The sequence below is a fragment of the Leucopleurus acutus genome (assembly GCF_964270905.1).
Source record: "Leucopleurus acutus genome assembly, chromosome: 9".
Taxonomy (NCBI): Eukaryota; Metazoa; Chordata; class Mammalia; order Artiodactyla; family Delphinidae; genus Leucopleurus; species Leucopleurus acutus.
The window spans coordinates 49,192,385-49,205,236 of NC_139144.1; positions in this window are offsets into that span (position 1 = coordinate 49,192,385).

Sequence of the window (12,852 nt, forward strand, 5' to 3'; positions counted from 1 at the left end):
ATGCGTATCTTTCTCTAAAACAGATCATCAAGCATTGCTCCCCTGCCCAGAAACCCCACCAACATATGTTTCTCCCACTTTGGGAGCTCCTCGTGTTGAGGATTGGCAGTGTCTGTGACCGAGTTGTATCTGAAACCCACCCCTGGGTTCTGGTAGGCCAGGGGGCAGTCCAACCAGAGGCCTGAGTCTGGGACTGGCTCCCAGTGACGGGTGGGTGGAGAATAGTGTAGAGCTGCCTTTCTGGGGTAGAGAATTGTGGAGACAGCCAGTGGGAAGTTTGGAGGCCATCGCCTACAGGGGCACTGAGAGTTTCAGAATTGAGAGCCCACATGCAAATGCTGAGTCCACTGAGCAGGTGTGGGATTGTAAATGAGGGAAAAGTGAATGGAAACTGGGTTGAATCAGGAGCAGACTGGAAACCAGTAAAGAGGTTGCCTAATGATTGTCTCAAACATCACTGTGTATCCTATCCACTGCTCAAACTGTGAGTGTCAAGCTGGTTTTTTTGGTCAAGGTGGGCTTGTAAAAAGGTATATGTCATGATCCTTAAGTCACTCTATGACCAATAATTTTTTAAAAAGTATTGGTTGGCTTAGAAATAGTTGGCATAACTGATAGAACAAACTAGTTGTTAAAAGAGCAAAGAATAGAGTGAAAGTAGGGTGTCTATCCTGGTTTGACAGGTATAACTTAATTATAAATAGGGCTCCCTCTCATTCTCAAAGGTGTTCTGATTTGGCCAAAAAAAATTGTATGCCCCCCTCTGTAAAAGAGTCTTGGTGTTCCATATTCTTCTAAATTGGAACTGACCACACTAATTATATCAATAGACTTAAATAGAATTGGAAAATTAGTGTCTGTGACCACCTGTGAGGATAAAAGTAAAAATGATTTACCAAATTCATTCCTTAATATGAGGGAGCAGTTGTTCCACAGGTTGAAAGCTCTTTATAGCCAGGTGGTAGAAGCAAGGTTTAGCAGAAATTAAGTTCACTTTGGTCAAATTTATCTATTTCTATGCCAGCCCCATACCACTCTAATTAATAAACTATACAGAAAGTCTTTATATCTGGTGGGGCAAGTCATCTCATCTTACTCTTCTTCTCTAGGAATATCTTAGCATTATTGACTGTTTGTTCTTTTCATATGAATTTTAGCGTCACTTTGTTGAATTCCTAGAAACAACTTGTTGAGATTTTGATTGAAATTACATTGAATTTAGGGAACAATTTTGAGGGCAAATTGATATCTTAATGATTTGGGGGTCTTTCTAATCAGAAATGTGGTATATACTTTGACTTATTAGGTCTGAATATCTTTCAATAAAACTTTATGGATTTACCCAGAAAGATCATGCATGTCTTTTGAGAAGCAGTAAAGAATAGAGCCGTAGAGTTTAGAATCTGGCACCAGACTGCCTGGATTTGAATTCTGTCATTTACCAGCTGTGTAATGCAAACTTATGTAACCTCACTGTGCCTTAGTTTCTTCATCTTTAAAATGGGGATATAATTATGCTCACTTCAAAGGGCTATTATAAATGAATTAATATGCAAAACATATAGGAAGAGGTCTGGGAAATAATAAAAACATATAAGTATTTGCTTCTAGTATTCCTAGGTTCCTTTTTTTTGTAATTACATTTTCCTACATAAACATGTAATTGACTTTTATATAATATTATTTTAAACTTAATTATGTTGTGGTCAGATACCATTTATTAGATATTTCTTGAGAATTACTCTATGACCTACTCTTGGTCAATTTTCATAAATATTCCATGCGTTCTTCAGAAGAATGTGTAATCTTAAATTGTTGGGTACAGATTTGTCTATATGTTAATTAAATTGAATTTATGAATTATGTTGTTCAAATCTTCTATGTTAATACATTGAAAGTGTGTGGGTTTCACTAAATTAGTGGATGAAATTGAGTTAGTAATGTAGAAGATCTCTAAACAATTTAAAATTTTCACAATGCCTACTGGAAATTATACATACAACAATCATGAGGCTTCTCAGCTTAAATAAAGCATAAGGTTCCTTTGCTTTTTACTGGGATTAGATTGAGGCCTTATCTTCAGAGTAGCAGTTATTTATATTTCTGATTTTTAAAAATAAAATTATTGTACAACAAAATGCCACTATATTTCTACTAGTGTTTTGTTTTCTTAGTCTCTTTGACCTATTCATAATTGAAGGAGGTGTGTTGAAATCTCCCACTATGAGAAAGGACTTGTCCATTTCTCTCTATGCTTCTGTCAACTTTTGATTTATATCATTTGAAACTATTTTATTTGTTATATGCAATTTTAGAATTGTTATGTCTTCCTGGGGAGTTGAAACTTTTGTTGTTATATTGGGACATTCTCTATCCATAGGAGTGGTTTTTTGTCTCAAAGTCTATCTCATCTGTATTATTATAGCTAACCCAACTCTATTTTGATTAGTATTTACATGGCTAGTTTTTCCTGTCCTTATTTTCCACTATTTCATGTCCTTAGGTATGTTTTTGGTATACTACTTGTAAACAATATATAGTTGAATTTTACCTTTCATCCAGTCTGATACTTCTATTTTTAACTGGCAAGTGTAAGACAATTATGCTTACTTTTTTTTTTTTAACCATCATACTTTGTTTCTTCTATTTGATTCACATTTTCTTTGCTTCCTCCAATTATCTTCCTGCCTTTTGGGAGTTGATGGAATATTTTGTTTTTTCTTACCTCTATTTATTTGAAAGTTTTTCATTGTAATTCTGTTGTTTTAGTGATCACCCTTGAAATTTGGAAATAAGCTTAAAGAAGTCAGTAATCAGTGCCTTAGTCTCTCTCTTGAAGAATACGTATATCCTTAATATATTTTAATTCTAATCACTCTCTCACCATCTTTAGTGTTTCTGTCTTCTTTTAAGCCACCAAATTTGAATTATTACTATTTTATACAAATAATTTTACTTTTCTTCTTGTGGCTCCCATATTTTCTTTCTTGGGATCATTTTCCCTCTTCCTGATAATCGCCTTTGGAAATTCCTTTAGTAAAGATGTTTTACTGATGACTTCAATTTTTTTTTTGGCAAGTTTCAGGATATAAGGTTTATTTTTATTATTTTTTTAAATATTTTAGTTTTATAGGGATATAGTTGATTTAAAATGTTGTGTTAGTTTCAGGGAATATAGTTGATTTAAAATGTTGATTTCAACTTTTGTTTGCCAAAAATGTCTTTGTTTTGCCTTTATGCTTGAAAGACAATTGTTCTGAGGATATAAGTTGGCAGTTATTTTCTGTCAGCACTTTGAAAATATTATTTCACTGTTTGCTGGCTTTCCTCATTGTGCTGGAGAATCTACCTGTAATTTGTGGATCGTTTTTTCCTATTGCTTTTAAGGTTTTCCCTTTGTCTTTGGTGTTCTGTAGTTTCACTAAAATGTATTCAGATAGGGATTTCTTTTTATTTATTTATTTTTTGGCACATGTCGTGCTTCCTGTGTCTGTGAACGCATATTTCCTCAATTCTGGAAAATTCTGGGACTTTATTTTAGATATTGACTTTCTATAAGTCTCTTTTATCTCTTTCTGGGGTTTGGTGCAATACAACTCTGCAGGTACGGACATCTATCAAGACTTTCACAAGACTTTCAATGAAGTTGCTGTATTGTTAGAAGTCGTTTAGAGACAACCACAGTAATGCAACTAAGCACGTCTACAGGACCTCAGCTGGGTGGGTTAGTGCCTTAGTGCAAATTAGAAAAAAGTGCCCCCTTTAGGCAGGGGTAGGGCATTTGATTTAGTGAGCAGAGAGCATGGCCTGGGGAGTAAGGCTCAGGGTAGGTTTTGGTCACTTGTTGCGTCCTTAGCTGGGTGTCTTTAAACCAGGGGTCCCCAACCCCTGGGCCATGGACTGATAGTGATCCGTGGCCTGTTAGAAACCGAGCCGCACAGCAGGAGGTGAGCAGCGGGCGAGCGAGAGAAGCTTCATTTGTATTTACAGCCGCTCCCCATCACTCGCATTACCACCTGAGCTCTGCCTCCTGTCAGCATTATGGTGAGTTGTGTAATTATTTCATTATACATTACAATGTAATAATAATAGAAATAAAGTGCACAATAAATGTAATGTGCTTGAACCATCCCAAAACCATCCCCCCACCAAGATCTGTGGAAAAATTGCCTTCCACAAAACCTGTCCCTGGTGCCAAAAAGTTTGGGGACCACTGCTTTAACCAATCGCAGCACCCCTGAAATGGTAAGACCTGTGGTGGCTAGGTGCAGGGTTAGGGTCGGAGGCACAGGGAAGGAGCCCAAAAGGGCTACAGAACAACAGGGAAATCTTCATGTTGTGCATAGAGGAAGATGGCTTGATGACAGGCCAGTCTCTTCAACAACACTTACACACAGAGACTCTGCCACCTTTTGTGGCTCACCTTCTAACATGGGGATAAGTTATGGGCCCTGTCTCCTAGGAATTGCATAGTTCCTGTGTATGGATTTAACCTTTGTTTCTTTTTACCTACACACTTTATTAAGGGGGGCATGTGTTCATATAAAAACAAATTATTTGGACATTTTTACTAATGAAAAACATCCATGTGATTTAAGCATTTAATCAGTAAAGAAATGAAAACACTGTACATTAGAGATGTTCAGCATACTTTCATTATATAAAATATATACACCAAGCATTCCTGATCACCAGAGTGGGTGCTTAGATACTGACCAAATTCAGAGAAAAGAGAGGCATGAAGATTTACACTCAGCCATTTTTTGTTGGGCACTAATACTGTGCCCAGGACTGGGCTGGCACCAAGCTTTGCACTACAAGGGTACAAAGGGAATATTTTAGCAAAATACTAACATGGTAACCCTTGAGCCCTGAAGCTAGGAGAGATGCAGGCCATTGAATCACACGTCCCATCCTCTGATTTCACTTGGGATTCATCAGCCTAAATAACCTAATTGAGTGTCATAATTGATTTGGGAGACTAATTTCCTTCCCTGGAAATCATTAAAGGTGGCCACGGCTTGCTTGAAGCAACACTTTCTCTAATGGAATCCCCTGGACTCCTTCATGAGGAAGAAAGGCCCTGTCAGCAGGTGGCTGCTCAGCCCTGCTGGCCCAAGGCCTGCCCAGACCTGCCCTCTCCACAAAGGCTACCAGTAGCTCCTCAGGCCTCCCCACTGGGCGCCTTTCAGAGTGGACAAAAAGGGCATATTGCCAATGGAGGCAGCCACCCTGGGCAAAGGGCTGGCTACTAGCATCCTCTTGGCCATCACCCCAATTAGCGAGACACACTCCTTACTACTAAAGAATTTTCAGCAGGAAACTCTTTTGTGAGTGGTTCGACTTCTCCCCTGTGTGAAATACTTAGAGATTGTGACTTCTTTTTCGAAGCCAATGTTAAATTCCTAATTAAATCCTTACCTTTGAGGTTTTCCAGCCAACTGAGAAAACCCACTAGAGGTGGCCCTAAAGAATTTGCAATTCCTTCTGTTTGATTTCATCAATGAGAGGTGAAGCTGGGAGCAGCCACCCTGCTCAGAATACCTTTGGAGTCACAAGAGGTGGTTCTCCTTTTCCTAGATTTTAATCCTCTTCTATTTAGGGTGGAAATAGCCTAAACCAAAAATCTGAAAGAGTGGCATCAAGTCCTGATAAAGATGCTGAATCTTAGAGTCACAAATTGAAAGATGTCCGGGATTTAGTTTTATGACGTTCATTCATCTCTGTAGGTACTCTCTTCTTAATCATGCATCTCTGTCTGCAGTGGAAATTTCCATTTGAAATACTCCCCCTACAGGTGTAAGCCATCCCCAATTTAGAATCACCTCCATAGTGCTAAGATAGCCTCAAGTCTGTAAATGGCATTTCTAAAATCATCTAAGAAAAAATGTCCATGTCATTGGTAAGATAGAAAGGCTGCCCTAACTTGCTCCTTGGTTTAACCATTCTCACTGTTTTTGCATGTTCTCCCACACATCCAACTTAAATTTTCTTGCTGCTGTTTAAATTTCTTGTCTCTGTGGAGATGAATAACAGATGTTTCATAGTTTTCAGGGCTTAAAGACAACATTTCTTTTGTAATCACAATTTAATATTGTAGATTGCATATTTTTATAGTAACAGCTACTGCCCAATTTATAAATTGGCTCAAATTATAAATAAGCCCAACTTATATATTTTTTTAAAATTTCTTTTTATATTTTATATATTTTTAACATGTGCACTCTTCAGTTGGGCTACATCAGCCCCAGTAGTTGAAGAGCACACATGTTAAAAGTGCTAGAGTGTGGCATTCTTATTCAACCCTTTCTCACTTACAGATTTTATGGGACTCAGATGTTATTTTTCCCACTTGATCTTGCATTACTAACTAAATAAATATAGATGATTCCTGATGTGCAAGGTAGATTTCTTAACACTGATCCTGCATTTAGATGAAAGAATCTTACTTTTATTTTACTAGGTCTACACTGACTCTTAAGGACTAAAGAAAAAAAAGTATAATTTATCATGGAAGCTGCTTAAATGCAAAATTAATTAGGCCAGGGGAGGATGGACATGGGGATTAAACTGTCATGCTGGGATTTGATGGTTGGTGACAGATCAGGTGGGCCAGGGAGGCCACGATGTGGTGGGGGTTGATGTGTTTGGTATATCAGAGGCTGCAGGACAGAATTCAGCGAAGCAGTGATGATCAGACAAGAGAGTCAAACTTGGGGAGATGAGCCAAGCTGCAAGGGAAGAATGCTAAGGAATAGGGGACTAAGAATGCTAAGGCTGTAGGAATGGGGGACTCTGGCTAAGAGATTGGGGACAAGTGGGTTTGGGCAACCTAAGACCAGAACTGAGACCAGAGAAATTAGGCTGCATCTTGTATGTGTAGCAGATGCTAACACCACCAGCAAGAATGGAATTTGATTTTGAGCTCTGAATTTGGGTGGAGGGAGACTTTATATGCTTCTATCCAAGGCCAGACCTTGTCTCTGAGAGAGGTCTAATCTGAGCCTAAGGAAGAAAGGAGACTTGAGATAGGGAGCAAAAGGACAGGGAGCTGGAAGTACCCTGCATAACAAGTTTCCTTACTGAATGAGTCCATTAAAGCCTGTGTAGAATCAGTGTGGGAATCTGGCCCAAAGTTTCTGTCATCAAGATTAATGGCTAATTAATATATAGCCAGTTCCATTTTTACTTTCCACTAGTATTATAATAACAGTTGTATCTCTAGTCCTTTGTTTTATAATCACTATCCCTCAAAATATTCTGGTTTTGAAGGTAGCTTTATATTTATTAAGGAGATGATAAAATGGAAGCTGAATAACTTAATCAAAGCCACATGCACCTAAGTAATAAAACAAAAAGGGGGGAAGGACCAAATCTGTTGAGATGAAGGATGGACTGGATTACCGAGCGTCCTGGGAACACTTCTGAGGGGGATGGACTTGTTCATTATCCAGTATTAGTTTCATAGGTGTGGACATATGTCAAACCCTTTTAGATTATACAGTTTAAATATTGGCAGTTGATTATGTGTCAAATATTGTTCTGTAAAGCTGTTGAAAACATGAAATAAAATAACAAATGGTACCAACAGTTGATGAATGTAAGTGAATATAAGCTGCAGTTTTTGTACAACCACATGACAATGAAAATGGGAGTCTATTGGTATTAGATACCTCTCTATTTTTTCTGTCAACAAGACTGAGGGAGAAATTTGAATAAAAGGTAAGGGCTAACTTGTCCAGGATTGACCCCCTGCTGGCTGGCCTCCCTGAAGAGGAGTTGGCCTCCTGAAAAGCTCCATGGAGAGAGACTAGGCCTCTAGTGCTTAGAGCAATGAATCATCTCTGGTCAACTCCGAGGCATGGAGCCTAGCCTCTCCCTGTCTTGCCGGGGGAAGGCATGGTGCTTCATAACCATAACACTGACACGGTGAATGCTCCACATAACTTGCCACTTGTATCACTGTAACTCAAAGTGTATACCTCAACCTCTGATCATACCAGGGAAGAAGCCAGTGACCCTCAGTCATGAACCCTGACCTGACAGTACAGGCTTATGCCAAGATTCCATTATACTGTGTAGGTTTTGTATCCTTGCCCTTCATTATGCCAAGGGAGGGATGATGCTTTCTAATGAAGTAGCTTAAAAGCCTCACAGCCCGAAGTTCAGATACCTCTCCTCGAATCTGAAACCTGGCCTGGCTAGGTCTCTCTATGATGCTGTAGAATTAAATGTGAGATGGGGACCTATGTCTCCTGTCTCCGTGAATTTTCCTCAGTGAACTGAGTGAAGCACTCAGTGAGTGCTTCTTGGCCAGTTGCCATTGTTTGCACAATACTGAGTGACGATACTGATGTGTTCAATTACAAATGCAGGGCTTTCTTCATCAACTTCACTCTCATGGTTCTCTGTAAACCACTTACTCTTCTCTAGTCAGCTCCTAGCTAGATGTGAAGGTTTACAATTCTCTTCAAGTCTCCCACCCAATCATACTCCCTCATTTGGGGCAACTTTGTAGAGAAACAGACAACATTATGTGTAATTTCTCCCCACAAACATATCCTCTGTCTTTTCCCACTACTCCTTCATTCTTTCCTATCTCAGAAGAGAAAGAGGAGACTATATTGTATAACGGGTAGGAGGAAGGAGGAAGGTGGCCTGGGTTCCTGTCTTGTCTGGTATGTTGACCTCGGAAAGGTTATGTAACCTGTCTCAGTGTCCTCATCTGTAATGCAGAGGTAATAATGCTATTGATTTTATAAGTTATGGGGAGGAATAAATGAGAAAGTGAATGCTTAGCACAGTACCTGGCCCATAACACGTATTCAGTCCATACGGGCTGGTATCAACACTATGATGACTCCTTTCTAAGGTGAACTCTGCATTCCCTCCTGACGCCATTCTTGTTCCCATTTCTAGTTCCTGGTTACAATAGTCGCTGCCCTTCTACATCTCCTCCCATGTTTAACTGAAATGTCACCTCCTCTGTGAAGCTATCCTCCCTGGCAAAATAAATTACATTTATTTGTTTGTGTGTCTGTCTCCTCTGTTACAATCTGAACTCAGGGGCCAGATAATCATTTCTGTAGACCCTGATACTTAGGTGCTTACTTTGTTAAGTAAGTCAGATTTAGAAAGCAGTCAAAATTCCTCCTTTTTTTCTATTAGGAATCTGCCTCCTGTGTTAAAAAGCCAAACATGATCATAATTCCCTTTATTGTTTTGTTCTGTGTTTTGAGAGGCAGTGTGTTTAAATGGTCAGCACATGGGTCTGGAGCCATTGAGCCCTGCATGGGAATCATGGCCCTGCCATTTACAAGCCACGTGACTTTGGTCAAATGGCTCTTTAAGCCTCTGGTGCCTTCGTTTGTTCATGTGTAAAGTGGAGCTAATCACAGTACCCACCACCACAGAGTTGTTGTATTAAGTCAGATAAGGCACAGAAAGCATGTAGCCCAATGCTTGGCACACTAGCCATTTCTATCATTATTGTTATTAGAATTGAGGTATCTCCAAAACCATGGTACTCTAGCTGCTAGAAAATCCACCTGGATCATGCTTGTAGGTCAACACTAATGGTACTGTCAAAACTACGGAAAGAGTAGAAATAAAAAGAGAAAAGGAGAAACGTATTTGTTCTGTTCTCTTTTCAATGAATGCTTAAATGATCATCTGTATGAGTATGTGTGTATTCATACAGTTAGCTTTTTATTTCACCTCTCAAACAATTGGAGTACAAAGAGGAAAAAAACGACACTTTCCTCTTTTGGGAAATACAACTGAAGATGAAAAAGAAAGTTTTCTAAGGTAGTTTAAATTTCACTGGGAAAATCTTTATGCTTACAACGTGTTAAAAAAATGGTATTTGATTACCGTGAAAATTGAAATAGCCCAAATAATGGATTGGATTTTTTATGCAGCATATACCTTGAAATGGTCAATTAAATATAAAATCTTCCCTCTTCTTTTTGTGTTGGTGATTATTTTTTTGTGATTTTCCTCCATTTTTAGCAAAAAAGAAGGTATTTCATCATGTCTGCGACATGCCCAAACTAGTTTACTAAAATATATGCAACATATATAAATGCAAAGGATTTTTAACCTTAAAATAGAATTAGCTCATAAAAATTAACAAGAAGTATACAAATGCTCTCATATAACAAATGGGCAACAGACATGAGCAGGAAATTCACACCATAAGAAATACAAATAGCCAGTAAATAATACAGTAAGAAATATTATTTTAACATTAAAAGCTTATTTGACTTGAGTATGCATTTTACCACAAAGTTATTCATTATTCAATTGCATTGAAACCAAACCTGCAGATTAAGAGAGAGATTCTGTCTTTTCAGACAAGTTTATTATGTCAATTTTATATGCTGTTCAAAACCAATGAAAAAAAGAGATAGGAAGAGATATGAAATAAAATAAAAAGTAGAAATATGTTAAATATTCAAACATGAGGCCCCTCTGCTCTGCTCTGAAGTTTCCTAGATAAAGTAATTTTCAGCCTCTTCCCAGGCTTTGAGTTTGGTAAAACTTTTGACCTTAACTTTTTGCATCCTAAAACCCTTTTGTCATCTTGTTCTTGGTCATCCCTGTAGGTTGAAGCTTCTTTTTCAGTCTTGATGATCACAAGTGCCCTTGTCCATGAGCAGAGACCGTGGCATCCACCATGACCTGGTTCTTGACAGTGTCTGTGGTTCTTTCTCTCACGTCCACCTAACATGAATTACATTTGATAGTATGTAATTAGTATGTAATTATGATATTTAATTAGTATGTAAATATCAAATTACATTTGATATTATACTTATTTTAAGTAATAATAGTTTATCTTTGAAAAATATCATCTGCTACTTTAATAAGATATGGGAATTCATTCACATATATAAATAATATTTTAAATAGGAATCTTAAAGGAAGAGCCTAACACCTTCTTCAGTATGGAATTTTAAGTTCTCTTAATCCCTAATTTATTAACACTCTGGCTACAGAGGTGACATTTCCTATGAGGTTTGGGAAATTTATGGCAATACTAATAAAAACCAATCCTTGACGTGCCACCCACGTGCTGTTTGAAGCTGTTCTTTTGGAAGACCTGGAGACTGTGGCATCTTAGATTCCTGACTTTGTTGTTATTCATCCCACCCACCCTTCATATTCCTCCATGAGTAACTGGTTTCCTCTCAGTCCTAGTAACCCAGAGGCAAAGAAGTCCAAAGGCAACAGTCAAATGGAAACATAAATCCCAGACCCTCACACCTGAACACACCACAGGCAAACTGACTGCCAGACTAACTCTGGGAAGCGGCTGCTATCAAATTTCATGGATGAGACTAACCTTATACCAAAAAAGTCTTTGCCTAAAAAACAGAGAAATTTATGTATTTTGAAATGGTTGTAGCTGTCATGCAAGTTTTTTACATGGTGAGAATATTGGATCTTATCTGTAGCTCTGAGTGTGTGAGTGGTGTAAGTTCTTCCATTTGTTTTTTTCATTTAGAAGTTACTGGTTCTCATTGGAATTCTAAGTAATGCCTTTCAGAGACAGAACAACCCTACAATATTATTGTTATTATTAATCTTTCCTCAGATTTTTAAATCTTTCTATTCTTTCATGTTAAAGCTACCAGAACTCAGTCTTCCCAAATGGCTTTGCCTCCTAGCATTGGCTTAGTAAGAATGAGTCAGAGGAAGGACCTGCTGGCAAGGTGTCTCCCCCACTGCCAGGAGAGCATTCCTGGGAGGCTGGGAACCATTGCCTGTCAGTGATGAAAACCTGTCTTCTCATCAACTTGGCAATAGTGTAACATGCCAGGCCAAAGAGGACTTTCTGACATCTGATTAAAGGAGGATTGTGCATCAGTTTCCCATCATTTGTGCCAGGGACCCTTAGTTTTTTGCAAGATGCCCATAGGAAAAAAGATTTTTGTGGTCAAGTCAGTTATGGAAACCTCTGCCTTTGAGCTGTTTATAGATTCACAATGCACATTAGCACAAACATGTTCTGAGACTTCCTGTGTTTAAAACAAAATACTCTGTTTAACTTTGTTTAGCTTAGTGATTTCCAAATTTGTTTGACCACAGAATCTTTTGGGGGGGAAACATTATTAATATTTCATAGAACTGGTGAGCTATAGAAAGCACACAGGATGTACTGATGGACAGTTAGAAGGATGGATCTGATTAACAATGGGAAGGAGAGATTTGGAGTCACAGATCTATGTTCACATTGAACGGCTGTTTACCAAAATATATATAATAATTTTAACTTTAGATCTCCAGACCTCTCTCATTCTCAGTTTGGAAAAAAAGTGGAAATAGTAATACTATTTACTACACAGAGTGCTGGTGGAATGAAAGGAGGCAGTGTGTGAGAGGCTATGGGACTAGTGTTTGGTACAATTTTGATCGAATCTTGACTCTTCTTGAGGAATGAACACTGGGGCCAAATGGCACACTGGAATACATGGCACAGAGTGATTGACTGAAGCCCTGCTGCTGTCTGACATGCACATACATGCTCTGCATATGATGGCTTCATGCAGGGTTGGGAGTAGCAGCTTATTGATGAGCCGGTGCAGTTGAAAGAGATACAGGCATTTCTGTGCCACCAACTTGGCCTTCTTCACAGTTGGTCAAGACTGGCCATCTGAAAGTGACAAAGGATCAGGTTAACTGCTCTTGTGGCACTGGAGCAACTGTATTTTTCACTAAAGGCCAGCAAGATCATTGACTGTGGAGATTTGGTGGACTCTTTCCTCAGAAGGAAAACACAGACCTTTCAATCCCAGCTTTGGCTTGTGATATTTTTCTTATATAACCAAGCAGCTAACATTGAGTAGA